Source organism: Heptranchias perlo, chromosome 37 (genome assembly GCF_035084215.1).
Source record: "Heptranchias perlo isolate sHepPer1 chromosome 37, sHepPer1.hap1, whole genome shotgun sequence".
In the NCBI taxonomy this organism is placed as follows: Eukaryota; Metazoa; Chordata; class Chondrichthyes; order Hexanchiformes; family Hexanchidae; genus Heptranchias; species Heptranchias perlo.
Window position 1 is genome coordinate 1,335,210 of NC_090361.1, and position 19,563 is coordinate 1,354,772.

General features: G+C 58.2%; 1 long non-coding RNA gene across 1 annotated transcript in view; it reads right to left on the reverse strand.

Moving 5' to 3' along the window:
- Window positions 1–10,328, reverse strand: part of LOC137304350 (uncharacterized) — a 37,259-nt gene extending 26,931 nt beyond the window's left edge. Inside the window, exon 1 of the long non-coding RNA XR_010958562.1 lies at window positions 10,218–10,328. This is a non-coding gene — a long non-coding RNA (uncharacterized lncRNA). The remainder of the gene's footprint in view (window positions 1–10,217) is intronic.
- Window positions 10,329–19,563: the final 9,235 nt, after the last annotated feature.

Consider the following 19,563-nt stretch of genomic DNA (forward strand, 5'->3'; position numbering starts at 1 on the left):
GCCGCACTGTCGGAGGGTCAGTACTGAGGGAGTGTCGGAGGGTCAGTACTGAGGGAGCGTCGCACTGTCGGAGGGTCAGCACTGAGGGAGCGTCGGAGGGTCAACACTGAGGGAGCGCCGCACTGTCGGAGGGTCAGTACTGAGGGAATGCTGCACTGTCGGAGGGTCAGTACTGAGGGAGTGTCGGAGGGTCAGCACTGAGGGAGCGCCGCACTGTCGGAGGGTCAGCACTGAGGGAGGGTCAGCACTGAGGGAATGCTGCACTGACGGAGGGTCAGCACTGAGGGAGCGCCGCACTGTCGGAGGGTCAGCACTGAGGGAGCGCCGCACTGTCGGAGGGTCAGCACTGAGGGAGCGCCGCACTGTCAAAGGGTCAGTACTGAGGGAGCGCCGCACTGTCGGAGGGTCAGTACTGAGGGAGCGCCGCACTGTCGTGAGGGTCAGTACTGAGGGAGCGCCGCACTGTCGTGAGGGTCAGTACTGAGGGAGCGCCGCACTGTCGGAGGGTCAGTACTGAGGGAGCGCCGCACTGTCGGAGGGTCAGTACTGAGGGAGCGCCACACTGTCGTGAGGGTCAGTATTGAGGGAGTGTCGGAGGGTCAACACTGAGGGAGCGCCGCACTGTCGGAGGGTCAGCACTGAGGGAGCGCCGCACTGTCGGAGGGTCAGCACTGAGGGAGCGCCGCACTGTCGGAGGGTCAGCACTGAGGGAGCGCCGCACTGTCGGAGGGTCAGCACTGAGGGAGCGCCGCACTGTCGGAGGGTCAGCACTGAGGGAGCGCCGCACTGTCGGAGGGTCAGCACTGAGGGAGTGTCGGAGGGTCAGCACTGAGGGAGCGCCGCACTGTCGGAGGGTCAGCACTGAGGGAGCGCCGCACTGAGGGAGGGTCAGTACTGAGGGAGCGCCGCACTGTCGTGAGGGTCAGTACTGAGGGAGCGCCGCACTGTCGGAGGGTCAGCACTGAGGGAGCGCCGCACTGTCGGAGGGTCAGTACTGAGGGAGCGCCGCACTGTCGGAGGGTCAGTACTGAGGGAGCGCCACACTGTCGTGAGGGTCAGTACTGAGGGAGTGTCGGAGGGTCAACACTGAGGGAGCGCCGCACTGTCGGAGGGTCAGCACTGAGGGAGCGCCGCACTGTCGGAGGGTCAGCACTGAGGGAGCGCCGCACTGTCGGAGGGTCAGCACTGAGGGAGCGCCGCACTGTCGGAGGGTCAGCACTGAGGGAGCGCCGCACTGTCGGAGGGTCAGCACTGAGGGAGCGCCGCACTGTCGGAGGGTCAGCACTGAGGGAGCGCAGCACTGAGGGAGTGTCGGAGGGTCAGCACTGAGGGAGCGCCGCACTGTCGGAGGGTCAACACTGAGGGAACGCCGCACTGTCGGAGGGTCAGCACTGAGGGAGCGCCGCACTGTCGGAGGGTCAGCACTGAGGGAGCGCCGCACTGAGGGAGGGTCAGTACTGAGGGAGCGCCGCACTGTCGTGAGGGTCAGTACTGAGGGAGCGCCGCACTGTCGGAGGGTCAGCACTGAGGGAGCGCCGCACTGTCGGAGGGTCAGTACTGAGGGAGCGCTGCACTGTCGGAGGGTCAGCACTGAGGGAGTGTCGGAGGGTCAGCACTGAGGGAGCGCTGCACTGTCGGAGGGTCAGCACTGAGGGAGTGCCGCACTGTCGAAGGGTTAGTTCTGAGGGAGCGCCGCACTGTCAGAGGGTCAGTACTGAGGGAGCGCCGCACTGTCAGAGGGTCAGTACTGAGGGAGTGTCGGAGGGTCAGTACTGAGGGAGCGCCGCACTGTCGGAGGGTCAGTACTGAGGGAGCGCCGCACTGTCGGAGGGTTAGTACTGAGGGAGCGCCGCACTGTCGGAGGGTCAGCACTGAGGGAGTGTCGGCGGGTCAGCACTGATGGAGCGCTGCACTGTCGGAGGGTCAGCACTGAGGGAGCGCCGCACTGTCAGAGGATCAGTACTGAGGGAGTGTCGGAGGGTCAGCACTGATGGAGCGCTGCACTGTCGGAGGGTCAGCACTGAGGGAGTGTCGGAGGGTCAGTACTGAGGGAGTGCTGCACTGTCGGAGGGTCAGTACTGAGGGAGTGTCGGAGGGTCAGCACTGAGGGAGCGCCGCACTGTCGGAGGGTCAGCACTGAGGGAGCACCGCACTGTCGGAGGGTCAGTACTGAGGGAGTGTCGGAGGGTCAGCACTGAGGGAGCGCCGCACTGTCGGAGGGTCAGTACTGAGGGAGCGCCGCACTGTCGTGAGGGTCAGCACTGAGGGAGCGCCGCACTGTCAAAGGGTCAGTAATGAGGGAGCGCCGCACTGTCGGAGGGTCAGTACTGAGGGAGCGCCGCACTGTGGTGAGGGTCAGTACTGAGGGAGCGCCGCACTGTCGTGAGGGTCAGTACTGAGGGAGCGCCGCACTGTCGGAGGGTCAGTACTGAGGGAGCGCCGCACTGTCGGAGGGTCAGTACTGAGGGAGCGCCACACTGTCGTGAGGGTCAGTATTGAGGGAGTGTCGGAGGGTCAACACTGAGGGAGCGCCGCACTGTCGGAGGGTCAGCACTGAGGGAGCGCCGCACTGTCGGAGGGTCAGCACTGAGGGAGCGCCGCACTGTCGGAGGGTCAGCACTGAGGGAGCGCCGCACTGTCGGAGGGTCAGCACTGAGGGAGCGCCGCACTGTCGGAGGGTCAGCACTGAGGGAGCGCCGCACTGTCGGAGGGTCAGCACTGAGGGAGTGTCGGAGGGTCAGCACTGAGGGAGCGCCGCACTGTCGGAGGGTCAGCACTGAGGGAGCGCCGCACTGAGGGAGGGTCAGTACTGAGGGAGCGCCGCACTGTCGTGAGGGTCAGTACTGAGGGAGCGCCGCACTGTCGGAGGGTCAGCACTGAGGGAGCGCCGCACTGTCGGAGGGTCAGTACTGAGGGAGCGCCGCACTGTCGGAGGGTCAGTACTGAGGGAGCGCCACACTGTCGTGAGGGTCAGTACTGAGGGAGTGTCGGAGGGTCAACACTGAGGGAGCGCCGCACTGTCGGAGGGTCAGCACTGAGGGAGCGCCGCACTGTCGGAGGGTCAGCACTGAGGGAGCGCCGCACTGTCGGAGGGTCAGCACTGAGGGAGCGCCGCACTGTCGGAGGGTCAGCACTGAGGGAGCGCCGCACTGTCGGAGGGTCAGCACTGAGGGAGCGCCGCACTGTCGGAGGGTCAGCACTGAGGGAGCGCAGCACTGAGGGAGTGTCGGAGGGTCAGCACTGAGGGAGCGCCGCACTGTCGGAGGGTCAACACTGAGGGAACGCCGCACTGTCGGAGGGTCAGCACTGAGGGAGCGCCGCACTGTCGGAGGGTCAGCACTGAGGGAGCGCCGCACTGAGGGAGGGTCAGTACTGAGGGAGCGCCGCACTGTCGTGAGGGTCAGTACTGAGGGAGCGCCGCACTGTCGGAGGGTCAGCACTGAGGGAGCGCCGCACTGTCGGAGGGTCAGTACTGAGGGAGCGCTGCACTGTCGGAGGGTCAGCACTGAGGGAGTGTCGGAGGGTCAGCACTGAGGGAGCGCTGCACTGTCGGAGGGTCAGCACTGAGGGAGTGCCGCACTGTCGAAGGGTTAGTTCTGAGGGAGCGCCGCACTGTCAGAGGGTCAGTACTGAGGGAGCGCCGCACTGTCAGAGGGTCAGTACTGAGGGAGTGTCGGAGGGTCAGTACTGAGGGAGCGCCGCACTGTCGGAGGGTCAGTACTGAGGGAGCGCCGCACTGTCGGAGGGTTAGTACTGAGGGAGCGCCGCACTGTCGGAGGGTCAGCACTGAGGGAGTGTCGGCGGGTCAGCACTGATGGAGCGCTGCACTGTCGGAGGGTCAGCACTGAGGGAGCGCCGCACTGTCAGAGGATCAGTACTGAGGGAGTGTCGGAGGGTCAGCACTGATGGAGCGCTGCACTGTCGGAGGGTCAGCACTGAGGGAGTGTCGGAGGGTCAGTACTGAGGGAGTGCTGCACTGTCGGAGGGTCAGTACTGAGGGAGTGTCGGAGGGTCAGCACTGAGGGAGCGCCGCACTGTCGGAGGGTCAGCACTGAGGGAGCACCGCACTGTCGGAGGGTCAGTACTGAGGGAGTGTCGGAGGGTCAGCACTGAGGGAGCGCCGCACTGTCGGAGGGTCAGTACTGAGGGAGCGCCGCACTGTCGTGAGGGTCAGTACTGAGGGAGCGCCGCACTGTCAGAGGGTCAGTACTGAGGGAGCGCCGCACTGTCATGAGGGTCAGTACTGAGGGAGCGCCGCACTGTCAGAGGGTCAGTACTGAGGGAGCGCCGCACTGTCGTGAGGGTCAGTACTGAGGGAGCGCCGCACTGTCGTGAGGGTCAGTACTGAGGGAGCGCCGCACTGTCGTAAAGGTCAGTACTGAGGGAGTGTCGGAGGGTCAGTACTGAGGGAGCGTCGCACTGTCGGAGGGTCAGCACTGAGGGAGCGCCGCACTGTCGGAGGGTCAGTACTGAGGGAGCGCCGCACTGTCAGAGGGTCAGTACTGAGGGAGCGCCGCACTGTTGGAGGGTCAGTACTGAGGTAGCGCCGCACAGTCGGAGGGTCAGTACTGAGGGAGCGCCGCACTGTCGGAGGGTCAGTACTGAGGGAGCGCCGCACTGTCGTAAAGGTCAGTACTGAGGGAGTGTCGGAGGGTCAGTACTGAGGGAGCGTCGCACTGTCGGAGGGTCAGCACTGAGGGAGCGTCGGAGGGTCAACACTGAGGGAGCGCCGCACTGTCGGAGGGTCAGTACTGAGGGAATGCTGCACTGTCGGAGGGTCAGTACTGAGGGAGTGTCGGAGGGTCAGCACTGAGGGAGCGCCGCACTGTCGGAGGGTCAGCACTGAGGGAGGGTCAGCACTGAGGGAATGCTGCACTGACGGAGAGTCAGCACTGAGGGAGCGCCGCACTGTCGGAGGGTCAGCACTGAGGGAGCGCCGCACTGACGGAGGGTCAGCACTGAGGGAGCGCCGCACTGTCAAAGGGTCAGTACTGAGGGAGCGCCGCACTGTCGGAGGGTCAGTACTGAGGGAGCGCCGCACTGTCGTGAGGGTCAGTACTGAGGGAGCGCCGCACTGTCGTGAGGGTCAGTACTGAGGGAGCGCCGCACTGTCGGAGGGTCAGTACTGAGGGAGTGTCGGAGGGTCAGTACTGAGGGAGCGTCGCACTGTCGGAGGGTCAGCACTGAGGGAGCGTCGGAGGGTCAACACTGAGGGAGCGCCGCACTGTCGGAGGGTCAGTACTGAGGGAATGCTGCACTGTCGGAGGGTCAGTACTGAGGGAGTGTCGGAGGGTCAGCACTGAGGGAGCGCCGCACTGTCGGAGGGTCAGCACTGAGGGAGGGTCAGCACTGAGGGAATGCTGCACTGACGGAGGGTCAGCACTGAGGGAGCGCCGCACTGTCGGAGGGTCAGCACTGAGGGAGCGCCGCACTGACGGAGGGTCAGCACTGAGGGAGCGCCGCACTGTCAAAGGGTCAGTACTGAGGGAGCGCCGCACTGTCGGAGGGTCAGTACTGAGGGAGCGCCGCACTGTCGTGAGGGTCAGTACTGAGGGAGCGCCGCACTGTCGTGAGGGTCAGTACTGAGGGAGCGCCGCACTGTCGGAGGGTCAGTACTGAGGGAGCGCCGCACTGTCGGAGGGTCAGTACTGAGGGAGCGCCACACTGTCGTGAGGGTCAGTATTGAGGGAGTGTCGGAGGGTCAACACTGAGGGAGCGCCGCACTGTCGGAGGGTCAGCACTGAGGGAGTGTCGGAGGGTCAGCACTTAGGGAGCGTCGCACTGTCGGAGGGTCAGCACTGAGGGAGCGCCGCACTGTCGGAGGGTCAGCACTGAGGAAGCGCCGCACTGTCGGAGGGTCAGCACTGAGGGAGCGCCGCACTGTCGGAGGGTCAGCACTGAGGGAGCGCCGCACTGTCGGAGGGTCAGCACTGAGGGAGCGCCGCACTGTCGGAGGGTCAGCACTGAGGGAGCGCCGCACTGTCGGAGGGTCAGCACTGAGGGAGTGTCGGAGGGTCAGCACTGAGGGAGCGCCGCACTGTCGGAGGGTCAGCACTGAGGGAGCGCCGCACTGAGGGAGGGTCAGTCCTGAGGGAGCGCCGCACTGTCGTGAGGGTCAGTACTGAGGGAGCGCCGCACTGTCGGAGGGTCAGCACTGAGGGAGCGCCGCACTGTCGGAGGGTCAGTACTGAGGGAGCGCTGCACTGTCGGAGGGTCAGCACTGAGGGAGTGTCGGAGGGTCAGCACTGAGGGAGCGCTGCACTGTCGGAGGGTCAGCACTGAGGGAGTGCCGCACTGTCAGAGGGTCAGTACTGAGGGAGCGCCGCACTGTCAGAGGGTCAGTACTGAGGGAGTGTCGGAGGGTCAGTACTGAGGGAGCGCCGCACTGTCGGAGGGTCAGTACTGAGGGAGTGTCGGAGGGTCAGTACTGAGGGAGCGCCGCACTGTCGGAGGGTTAGTACTGAGGGAGCGCCGCACTGTCAGAGGGTCAGTACTGAGGGAGTGTCGGAGGGTCAGCACTGAGGGAGCGCTGCACTGTCGGAGGGTCAGCACTGAGGGAGTGTCGGAGGGTCAGTACTGAGGGAGTGCTGCACTGTCGGAGGGTCAGTACTGAGGGAGTGTCGGAGGGTCAGCACTGAGGGAGCGCCGCACTGTCGGAGGGTCAGCACTGAGGGAGCGCCGCACTGTCGGCGGGTCAGTACTGAGGGAGCGCCGCACTGTCGTCAGGGTCAGTACTGAGGGAGTGCCGCACTGTCGTGAGGGTCAGTACTGAGGGAGTGCCGCACTGTCAGAGGGTCAGTACTGAGGGAGCGCCGCACTGTCGTGAGGGTCAGTACTGAGGGAGCGCCGCACTGTCGTGAGGGTCAGTACTGAGGGAGTGCCGCACTGTCAGAGGGTCAGTACTGAGGGAGCGCCGCACTGTCGTGAGGGTCAGTACTGAGGGAGCGCCGCACTGTCGTGAGGGTCAGTACTGAGGGAGTGCCGCACTGTCGTGAGGGTCAGTACTGAGGGAGTGCCGCACTGTCGTGAGGGTCAGTACTGAGGGAGTGCCGCACTGTCAGAGGGTCAGTACTGAGGGAGTGTCGGAGGGTCAGTACTGAGGGAGCGCCGCACTGTCGGAGGGTCAGCACTGAGGGAGCGCCGCACTGTCGGAGGGTCAGCACTGAGGGAGCGCCGCACTGTCGGAGGGTCAGCACTGAGGGAGCGCCGCACTGTCGGAGGGTCAGCACTGAGGGAGCGCCGTACTGTCGGAGGGTCAGCACTGAGGGAGCGCCGCACTGTCGGAGGGTCAGCACTGAGGGAGCGCCGCACTGTCGGAGGGTCAGCACTGAGGGAGCGCCGCACTGTCGGAGGGTCAGTACTGAGGGAGCGCTGCACTGTCGGAGGGTCAGCACTGAGGGAGTGTCGGAGGGTCAGCACTGAGGGAGCGCCGCACTGTCGGAGGGTCAGCACTGAGGGAGCGCCGCACTGAGGGAGGGTCAGTACTGAGGGAGCGCCGCACTGTCGGAGGGTCAGCACTGAGGGAGCGACGCACTGTCGGAGGGTCAGTACTGAGGGAGCGCTGCACTGTCGGAGGGTCAGCACTGAGGGAGTGTCGGAGGGTCAGCACTGAGGGAGCGCTGCACTGTCGGAGGGTCAGCACTGAGGGAGTGCTGCACTGTCGAAGGGTTAGTTCTGAGGGAGCGCCGCACTGTCAGAGGGTCAGTACTGAGGGAGCGCCGCACTGTCGGAGGGTCAGTACTGAGGGAGTGTCGGAGGGTCAGTACTGAGGGAGCGCCGCACTGTCGGAGGGTCAGTACTGAGGGAGTGTCGGAGGGTCAGTACTGAGGGAGCGCCGCACTGTCGGAGGGTCAGCACTGAGGGAGTGTCGGAGGGTCAGCACTGATGGAGCGTTGCACTGTCGGAGGGTCAGTCCTGAGGGAGCGCCGCACTGTCGGAGGGTCAGCACTGAGGGAGTGTCGGAGGGTCAGCACTGATGGAGCGCTGCACTGTCGGAGGGTCAGTACTGAGGGAGCGCCGCACTGTCAGAGGATCAGTACTGAGGGAGTGTCGGAGGGTCAGCACTGATGGAGCGCTGCACTGTCGGAGGGTCAGCACTGAGGGAGCGCCGCACTGTCGTGAGGGTCAGTACTGAGGGAGCGCCGCACTGTCGTGAGGGTCAGTACTGAGGGAGTGCTGCACTGTCGGAGGGTCAGTACTGAGGGAGTGTCGGAGGGTCAGCACTGAGGGAGCGCCGCACTGTCGGAGGGTCAGCACTGAGGGAGCGCCGCACTGTCGGAGGGTCAGCACTGAGGGAGCGCCGCACTGTCGGAGGGTCAGCACTGAGGGAGCGCCGCACTGTCGTGAGGGTCAGTACTGAGGGAGCGCCGCACTGTCGTGAGGGTCAGTACTGAGGGAGTGCCGCACTGTCGTGAGGGTCAGTACTGAGGGAGTGCCGCACTGTCGTGAGGGTCAGTACTGAGGGAGTGCCGCACTGTCAGAGGGTCAGTACTGAGGGAGTGTCGGAGGGTCATTACTGAGGGAGCGCTGCACTGTCGGAGGGTCAGTACTGAGGGAGCGCTGCACTGTCGTGAGGGTCAGTACTGAGGAAGCGCCGCACTGTCGTGAGGGTCAGTACTGAGGGAGCGCTGCACTGTCGGAGGGTCAGTATTGAGGGAGCGCCGCACTGTCGGAGGGTCAGTATTGAGGGAGCGCCGCACTGTCGGAGGGTCAGCACTGAGGGAGCGCCGCACTGTCAGAGGGTCAGTACTGAGGGAGTGCCGCACTGTCGTGAGGGTCAGTACTGAGGGAGCGCCGCACTGTCGTGAGGGTCAGTACTGAGGGAGTGCCGCACTGTCGGAGGGTCAGTACTGAGGGAGTGTCGGAGGGTCAGTACTGAGGGAGCGCCGCACTGTCGGAGGGTCAGCACTGAGGGAGCGCCGCACTGTCGGAGGGTCAGCACTGAGGGAGCGCTGCACGGTCGGAGTGTCAGCACTGAGGGAGCGCCGCACTGTCGGAGGGTCAGCACTGAGGGAGCGCCGCACTGTCGGAGTGTCAGTACTGAGGGAGTGCTGCACTGTCGGAGGGTCAGCACTGAGGGAGTATCGGAGGGTCAGCACTGAAGGAGCGCCGCACTGTCGGAGGGTCAGTACTGAGGGAGCGCCGCACTGTCGGAGGGTCAGCACTGAGGGAGTATCGGAGGGTCAGCACTGAGGGAGTGCCGCACTGTCGGAGGGTCAGCACTGAGGGAGCGCCGCACTGTCAGAGGGTCAGCACTGAGGGAGCGCCGCACTGTCGGAGGGTTAGTACTGAGGGAGCGCCGCACTGTCGGAGGGTCAGCACTGATGGGAGTGTCGGAGGGTCAGCACTGAGGGAGCGCCGCACTGTCAGAGGGTCAGTACTGAGGGAGCGCCGCACTGTCGGAGTGTCAGCACTGATGGGAGTGTCGGAGGGTCAGCACTGAGGGAGCGCCGCACTGTCAGAGGGTCAGTACTGAGGGAGCGCTGCACTGTCGGAGATGCTGTCTTTCGGATGAAGTGTTAAACCGAGGCTCTGTCTGCCCTCTCACGTGCATGTAAAAGATCCCATGGCATTATTTTGAAGAGCAGGGGAGTTTTCCCCGGTGTCCTGGCCAATATTTATCCTTCAACCAACGTCACTAAAACAGATTATCTGGTCATTAGCACATTGCCATTTGTGGGATCTTGCTGTGCCGTGGCTGCCGTGTTTCGTACATTCAAAAATGACTTCAAAAGTACCTCATTGGTTGTAAAGCACTTTGGGACGTCCTGTGATCGACTGACGCTATATAAATGCAAATCTTTCTTTCTGGTATTTTGTTTCATATTATCTTTCTCTATTCACATTTCCTCTTGGTCCTTCTAATCTCATTTTCACTTCCCCACTGCATCCAGTTCCCGTCTCGTTCCCACCCCGTGGCTCCTTCGGGGCCCAGCGTATCTGTGGAGGCCGATGCACCGAGCGGGTTGAACATACGAACAATGACGGGCAGGAAAAGAACCCCTGGTCCATCCAGCCTGTCCCACACAACTTGTGTACCATGATACAAACACTCCTCACCCCTCCCGAAATGTGATCTCCTGGGAGAGGCGAAAATCCAAATGAAAACACAGGCCAATTAGGAAAAATAATCTGGAAAGTTCCTCTCTGAGCCCGTTAGGCGATTGAAACTAATTGAGGAGATCACTCTGGCCCTAATTGTTCTACACAGCACCTACCTCTTGTACAAGGAGATCTCCGGCCCAGCCAGAAACAGGTCCAGCTCTTGCTTGAAGGAACTCAGTGAATCGGTGTCCACCGCACGAGCCGGCAGCCTGTTCCTCAGCTCCACTATTCAAAGAACATAAGAGCATAAGAAATAGGAACAAGAGCCGGCCATTCGGCCCCTCGAGCCTGCTCCCCTATTCAATCAGATCATGGCTGTTCTTCAACCTCAACTCCTCTTTCCCGCCCGATCCCCATATCCCTTGATTCCCCTAGAGTCCAAAAATCTATCGATCTCATCCTTGAATATACTCAATGACTGAGCATCCACAGCCCTCTGGGGTAGAGAATTCCAAAGATTCACAACCCTCTGAGTGAAGAAATTCCTCCTCATCTCAGTCCTAAATGGCCGACCCCTTAACCTGCGATTATGCCCTGTGGTTCTAGACTCTCCAGCCACGGGAAACAGCCTCTCAGCATCTACCCTGTGAAGCCCCCTCAGAATCTTATGTTTCAATGAGATCACCTCTCAATCTTCTAAACTGCAGAGAGTATCGGCCCATTCCACTCAATCTCTCCTCATAGGACAACCCTCTCATCCCAGGAATTAATCTAGTGAACCTTCGTTGCACCGCCTCTAAGGCAAGTATATCCTTCCTTAGATAAGGAGACCAAAACTGTACACAGTACTCCAGGTGTGGTCTCTCCAAAGCCCAGTATAATTGTAGTAAGACTTCCTTACTCTTGTACTCCAACCCCACTCGCAATAAAGACCAGCATACAATTTGCCTTCCTGATTGCTTGCTGTACCTGCATGTTAACTTTCTGTGTTTGTTGTACAAGGACACCCAAATCCCTCTGAACACCAACATTTAATGGTTTCTCACCATTTAAAAAATATTCTGTTTTTTTATTCTTCCTACCAAAGTGAATAACCTCACATTTCCCCACATTATACTCCATCTGCCACCTTCTTGCCCACTCACTTAACCTATCTATATCCCTTTACAGACTCTTTGGGCTCGATTTTAGGGTCGGGTTTCCGGCGGGTTACCAGCGGGGTGGCCCCGAAAATCCCGATCTCCGGTCACGTGACCGGATCGCGACGAAATCCCGGCCACTTCCGGGTACCGCGCTGACGTGCGGAGCTGCGCGCGCAAGCCCCGCTGGTGGGAATCCCGCAGGCAATTAAAGCCAGCGGGGTTCCACTTGAGTGTACTTAACTTGCTCGTTGTGGTCAGTTAATGAGCTGAAGCAGCTGTCAAAAGAGGAAGTGTGGGATTTTAGGTTCAAGGCAGTCAGTTTCCCACACTGGGGGAAACAGTACCATTCAAACCAGGCGTGTTGCAGCCAGCAGCCTGTGGCAGGTGCCAAGGTGCGCTCCACGGGGGAGAGCCCTCACCCACGCAGGAGGCCACCGCGTCACATAGGGCAACCCCTGCCCTCCACCACCCCCCGCCAAGCCAGAGGACAGACCGACACGAAACCGCAGCCCCAGTCCGAGGACCCACACACCTACCCTGCACAACCCCTCAGACCAACACCTGCCAGTTGGGTGGTGTGTGGACACCCTCGGAGGACGAAGAGCATGACCAGCACCAGCAGCCTCGCAGTCCACGCCGTCCGCCGCAGAGACGTGGATCCCCCCAACACGGTGTTGTTGCACGCCCACCTGCACAGCAGGAGGGAGGGCTACCGCAGAGAGAGACGCGTCGCAGAGGGCACTACCCTCGCCACAGGGTCCACAGACCGAGGCGCAGCTCCCCGGACCTCTCCGAGCAGCAGTGCACAGGGAGGCGCAGATTCGCTCGACATGTAGTCGTGGAGATCTGCAGCCTCTTTCATGCCGAGCTGCTCCTGGCTGGCCCCAGCACCAACTGCTTACCTGTCGCTGGCAAAGTCACCACTGCCCTCCACACCTTCTCCTCCGCATCCTTCCAGGGTGCAGCCGGCTACACCGCCGATGTCTCTCAGTCGTCTGCGCGGACGAGCCCTGCAAATACACCTGCACCTACTCTGCAGTAACACGATGGGTGGCATCAGTGGTGGGTCCTCATAGTGATACCCAGGAGCGGGCATTATTGGACACAACGGACAGGATTCGCGGAGACATGGCAGTGGTGGTGTCAATATAATGTGTGCTGTTTGTTGCTCTGAAATTCAATATGGGTAACACCCATGACAAACCCTCAGACACCCTTGTGCACCCCCTTCATGCTGACGAGACGTTTGCCTTACGCTGCCTACTGCACATATGTGATGCATGCCCTGTGGCTGCAGCACAGGTGGTGGCAGGTTGAGTGAGGCTGGCAGTGAGGGAGATGCACGAGAGGGTGAGTATGGGATGGAGCCATGAGATTGTATGAGGATTGGGTCGCGTGTTAGTGGCAGGATGAGTACTGGCGAGGTGAGTAGGTGGAGGTAAGATGAGGATGGGGTGTGAGTGGGTATGAAGGGTGATGTGACAGAATAGTGTTGGCGGTGCCAAAGGAGATTTGGGGTGGGGGCAGTGTTGTGGCAGACGGAGTGTAGGGGAAAGACTACGTGTTCTCACTGTGGCTGACCTACTGCGGTCATTGCAGCGCCTCCTGCACTGTATGCAGGTGGGCCATATGTTGGTGGCGCAGGTGACCCCCTCTGCCACCTCGAGCCAGGCCTTCTTGGTGGCAGAGGCAGGCCGCTTCCTCCCGCCCGCCGGGGGGAAGATCTGTGTCCTCCCCCTCCTCCTCACCCCATCTGATGATACCTGGGGTGAGGCATCATTAAACTGGGAGCAGCCTTCCCCCTGGGCTGCTCCATGCTGCAATTTGTTCCATTGGTTGCAGCATCTGTCAGTGGAGGACTGCCCCTTTAACTAGAGAGCCTCCAGCTGACAGATCGTACTGCGCATGCGCAGCCCGACCGACGCGCAGGCCAGCGCCGTGAACCCCGGAGGAGCAGGTAATTGATTCCTATTAGTGGGTTGCCTGCTACGATCGCGTGGGCAACCCACTAATTTCGCCGTTCGCGTTTTCGACGCTCCCGGAGGACCACCCGCTGGGAACCCGCAGGCCTGCTAAATTCGAGCCCTTTGTGTCCTTCTCACAACTTACTTTCCCACCTAGCTTTGTATTGTCAGCAAACTTGGATACATTACACTCGGTCCCTTCATCCACGTCATTAATATAGATTGTAAATAGCTGAGGCCCAAGCACTGATCCTTGTGGCACCCCACTAGTTACAGTCTGTCAACCTGAGAATGACCCATTTATCCCTACTCTCTGTTTTCTGTCCTTTAACCAATCCTCTATCCATGCTAATATATTACCCCCAATCCCATGAGTCCTTATCTTGTGTAACAACCTTTTATCGAATGCCTTTTGAAAATTCAAATATACGACATCCACTGGTTCCACTTTCTCTACCCTGCTAGTTACATCCTCAAAAAACTCCAGTAGATTTGTCAAACACGATTTCCCTTTCATAAAACCATGTTGACTCTAAGTGCCCTGTTATCACTTCCTTAATAATGGATTCCAGCATTTTCCCAATGACTGATATCAGGCTGACCGGCCTGTAGTTCCCTGTTTTTTCTCTCCCTCCTTTCTTGAATAGCGGGGTTACATTTGCTACCTTCCAATCCACAAGGACCGTTCTAGGATCTAGGGAATTCTCTGGGAAATGCACCACCTCCTGATATCTAACCTCGATCTGGCCGTATACAACCTATAATTGTGACCCCTGGTCCTCCACAACTTATTTAATTGAAACAAACTGTTAACTGGAACACAATCTCTTCCCTTCATCATCTTATAACCTCGATCAGATCACCCCTAAGTCTATGCTTCTCTAAAGTGTGGAGTCCGAGCTCCTTGAGCCTATCTTGGTAACTAAGGTGTTTTAAATGGGGAGTCAATCTCAGCATCCTTTCCAAAGCCTCAATATCAACCACCATGTGAGGAACCAAAACTGGAAACAATATTCAAGCTGAGGTCGAACCAAAGCCTCCGCCTGGAGATGTGTACCAGGGGCCCGGGGCCCAGGTGCCTGACATGAGCCTGTAGTGTCGGGAGCCTCCTGCCCTATATAACTGAGATCCCCGCCCAATGGTCCCACAAGCCCCAGCAGGGTCAGAGGCCCAGGGTCACCAGCAGCATCAAGGCCAGAGGGTCAGCAGTAGGGTCAATGCCAGAGGTTCAGCAGTAGGGTCAATGCCAGAGGGTCAGCAGTAGGGTCAATGCCAGAGGGTCAGCAGTAGGGTCAATGCCAGAGGTTCAGCAGTAGGGTCAATGCCAGAGGGTCAGCAGCAGGGTCAATGCCAGAGGGTCACCAGCAGGGTCAGTTGGTACAGGAGTGCATGATTAAACGCCAGGTGTGATTGTATTTTTATTGACCTGCTCAGTCTGATGCTGAGCCACAGGTTTCTGATGATAGAAGCAATGCTCCCTCTCACTATTTTCAGCCATGTGCGGAATGAATTTGGGTTTGTGCACTGAAAAAAGGCAATCCCAAAAACTCCCCGACCCTAAATAACAATCCCAAAAACTCCCCGACCCTAAATAACAATCCCAAAAACTCCCCGACCCTAAATAACAATCCCAAAAACTCCCCGACCCTAAATAACAATCCCAAAAACTCCCCGACCCTAAATAACGATCCCGAAAACTCCCCGACCCTAAATAACAATCCCAAAATTTCCCCAACCCTAAATAACGATCCCAAAAACTCCCCGACCCTAAATAACGATCCCAAAAACTCGCCGACCCTAAATAACGATCCCAAAAACTCCCCGACCCTAAATAACAATCCCAAAAACTCCCCGACCCTAAATAACGATCCCAAAAACTCCCCGACCCTAAATAACGATCTCAAAAACTCCTCGACCCTAAATAACGATCCCGAAAACTCCCCGACCCTAAATAATGATCCCAAAAACTCCCCGACCCTAAATAACAATCCCAAAAACTCCCCGACCCTAAATAACAATCTCAAAAACTCCCCGACCCTAAATAATGATCCCAAAAACTCCCCGACCCTAAATAACAATCTCAAAAACTCCCCGACCCTAAATAACAACCCCAAAACTCCCCGAACCTAAAGAACGATCTCAAAAACTCGCCGACCCTAAATAACAATCCCAAAAACTCCCCGACCCTAAATAACGATCCCAAAAACTCCCCGACCCTAAATAACAATCCCAAAAACTCCCCGACCCTAAATAACAATCTCAAAAACTCCCCGACCCTAAAGAACGATCCCAAAAACTCCCCGACCCTAAGTAACTGTCCCAAATCTGAGTCCACTCTCTCTAAATAACGCTTAAGTTTACCAAAACGCAGAAGTTTATTCTAAGTTTTGATCTCTTTTTGTGTGAACATAGGAACAGGAGGAGGCCATTCAGCCCCTCGAGCCTGTTCCGCCATTCAGTGAGATCGTGGCTGATCTGTATCTTGACTCCATTTACCCGCCTTGGTTCCATCTCCCTCAATACCCTGACCCAACAAAAATCAATCGATCACAATTTGAAATTTTCAATTGACCCCCAGCCTCAGCAGGGGAGAGAGAGTTCCAGATCTCCACTCCCCTTTGTTTTCCTGACATCACCCCTGAACTGCCTGAAGGACACCAGAGAGATTACAGGTGAGAGCAAAGACCGGCTGACCCATGCTGGGGTACGGGACATGGGCACTGACTGGTTTTAGGGTACGGGACACGGGTACTGAGTGGTTTTGGGGTACGGGACATGGGCACTGACTGGTTTTGGGGTACAGGATGTGGGCACTGACTGGTTTGGGGGTACGGGACATGGGCACTGACTGATTTTAGGGTACGGGACATGGGCACTGAGTGGTTTTGGGGTACACGAGCTCAGCACTGACTGGTTTTGGGGTACGGGACGTGGGTACTGACTGGTTTTGGGGTATAGGAGCTCAGCACTGACTGGTTTTGGGGTACGGGACACGGGTACTGAGTGGTTTTGGGGTACGGGACGTGGGCACTGATTGGTTTTGGGGTACGGGACACAGGTACTGACTGGTTTTGGGGTACGGGACACGGGTACTGAGTGGTTTTGGGGTACGGGACATGGGCACTGACTGGTTTTGGGGTACAGGATGTGGGCACTGACTGGTTTGGGGGTACGGGACATGGGCACTGACTGGTTTTGGGGTACAGGAGCTCAGCACTGACTGGTTTTGGGGTACGGGACACGGGTACTGAGTGGTTTTGGGGTACGGGACGTGGGCACTGATTGGTTTTGGGGTACGGGACACAGGTACTGAGTGGTTTTGGGGTATGGGACACGGGTACTGAGTGGTTTTGGGGTACGGGACATGGGCACTGAGTGGTTTTGGGGTATGGGACATGGATACTGACTGGTTCTGGGGTACGGGACATGGGCACTGACTGGTTTTGGGGTACGGGACATGGGCACTGACTGGTTTTGGGGTACGGGACACAGGTACTGAGTGGTTTTGGGGTACTGGACGTGGACACTGACTGGTTTTGGGGTACGGGACACGGGTACTGAGTGGTTTTGGGGTACGGGACGTGGGCACTGACTGGTTTTGGGGTACGGGACGTGGGCACTGACTGGTTTTGGGGTACGGGACACGGGCACTGACTGGTTTTGGGGTAAAGGATGTGAGCACTGACTGGTTTCGGGGTACAGGAGCTCAGCACTGACTGGTTTTGGGGTACGGGACACAGGTACTGAGTGGTTTTGGGGTATGGGACTCGGGTACTGCGTGGTTTTGGGGTACGGAACACAGGTACTGACTGGTTTTGGGGTACGGGACATGGATACTGACTGGTTTTGGGTACGGGACATGGGTACTGACTGGTTTTGGGGTATGGGACACGGGTACTGAGTGGTTTTGGGGTACAGGACATGGGCACTGACTGGTTTTGGGGTACGGGACGTGGATACTGACTGGTTTTGGTGTACGGGACAGGGATACTGAGTGGTTTTGGGGTACGGGACGTGGATACTGACTGGTTTTGGGGTACGGGACACGGGTACTGAGTGGTTTTGGGGTACGGGACGTGGGCACTGACTGGTTTTGGGGTACGGGACGTGGGCACTGACTGGTTTTGGGGTACGGGACATGGGCACTGACTGGTTTTGGGGTACGGGACGTGGATACTGACTGGTTTTGGGGTATGGGACACGGGTACTGAGTGGTTTTGGGGTACGGGACGTGGGCACTGACTGGTTTTGGGGTACGGGACGTGGGCACTGAGTGGTTTTGGGGTACGGGACATGGGCACTGACTGGTTTTGGGGTACGGGACGGGGATACTGAGTGGTTTTGGGGTACGGGACATGGGCACTGAGTGGTTTTGGGGACGGGACATGGGCACTGACTGGTTTTGGGGTACGGGACATGGGCACTGACTGGTTTTGGGGTACGGGGCGTGGGCACTGACTGGTTTTGGGGTACGGGACAGGGATACTGAGTGGTTTTGGGGTACGGGACATGGGCACTGACTGGTTTTGGGGTACGGGACATGGGCACTGAGTGGTGCTTGTTTTTACATTGCCCAGCGGCCACACTGTGTGTTCAGCAAGATAAGTTTACAAGGGCCGTTCCGATTATAAATGTGGGCATTGGAATTAATAATGGAAAACACAAAAAGTTTGATTAAAACATGACAATGGAATGTCTGTGATCTGTAATGGAGTGTTCAGAATATAAATGCAAGGTTAGGAATGTTTCTGGGGAGAGAAAGGATTGAGGGTTTTGACAAGATAGGTGGAGTTGGTCTGAAGAAGTTTCTCGGAGCCAACACACTTTGTATTCCTAAACATTCTCATGTCGATGAATCATTCCTTGAGCTTAACTTTCTGAAAAACAGAACCAGGAACCTACAGCTAATTTTAATTTAAGAGATATTTTCATTTTATCCTAAAACTGCACTTAGTAAATGTCACTTGCTTTGCTGCCTTTTGTTATTATCCTGTGCACAGGTCCAGTCATCTTATTCTGTCACTGCGTTTCTTATCGAGTCACAGGATGACATTTAACTCAGTATTATCCACAAATGTCACAGAAGCAGCAACTATCGGAGAATGATAACAGAGACCGAGGATGCTGAATCTATACAGCGCTTGTACTGATATACAGTCACTCCACACCTTCCTCAACAGTCCCAGGGGCACTGCCAACAGTGAGAACTTAGAAATAATCAATGGGGACTGTACCCCAGGGAGAGTCAGTGCCTTTAGGGGAGGAGAGGGACTGTATCCCAGGGAGAGTCAGTGCCTTTAGGGGAGGAGAGGGACTGTATCCCAGGGAGAGTCAGGGCCTTTAGGGGAGGAGAGGGACTGTACCCCAGGGAGAGTCAGGGCCTTTAGGGGAGGAGAGGGACTGTACCCCAGGGAGAGTCAGGGCCTTTAGGGGAGGAGAGGGACTGTATCCCAGGGAGAGTCAGTGCCTTTAGGGGAGGAGAGGGACTGTACCCCAGGGAGAGTCAGTGCCTTTAGGGGAGGAGAGGGACTGTATCCCAGGGAGAGTCAGTGCCTTTAGGGGAGGAGAGGGACTGTATCCCAGGGAGAGTCAGTGCCTTTAGGGGAGGAGAGGGACTGTACCCCAGGGGGAGTCAGGGCCTTTAGGGGAGGAGAGGGACTGTACCCCAGGGAGAGTCAGGGCCTTTAGGGGAGGAGAGGGACTGTACCCCAGGGAGAGTCAGTGCCTTTAGGGGAGATGGGGGGACTGTACCCCAGGGGGAGGGTGAACAGCCAAAGGTCATGGTCCATAGCGGTACCAGCACCATAGATAGAATGAGGGATGAGGTCCTGCAGGCAGATTTTAGGGAGCTAGGAAAGAGATTAATAAGCAGGACCTCAAAGGTAGTAATCTCCAGATTACTCCCAGTGCCACGCGCCAGTGAGTATAGAAACAGGAGGATAGAGCAGATGAATGCGTGGCTGGAGAGATGGTGCAGGAGGGAGGGCTTTAGATTCCTGGGTCATTGGGTCCGGTTCTGGGGGAGGTGGGACCTGTATAAGCCGGACGGGTTGCATCTCAACAGGGCCAGGACCAATATCCTCGTGGGGAGGTTTGCTAGAGTGTCCTAGTGCTAGCGTTAGGACAAGAGAGGGTTTAAACTAGATTGGCAGGGGGATGGGAACCTGAGCTTAGGTTCAGAAGGGAGAGCTGGAAATGGAAGGCAGAAAATTAGTGAGTGAGTTTGGAAGGCAGAGGAAACAAGGGTTAGAAAATAGACAATAAAGGAGTTTGGCAGTGCTTAATGGTATATACCTCAATGCAAGGAGTCTAGTGAATAAGGCAGATGAGCTGAGGGCACAGATAGACATGTTAAAGTACGATATCTTAGCTATTACTGAAACATGGCTTAAAGAGGGGCAGGAATGGCAGCT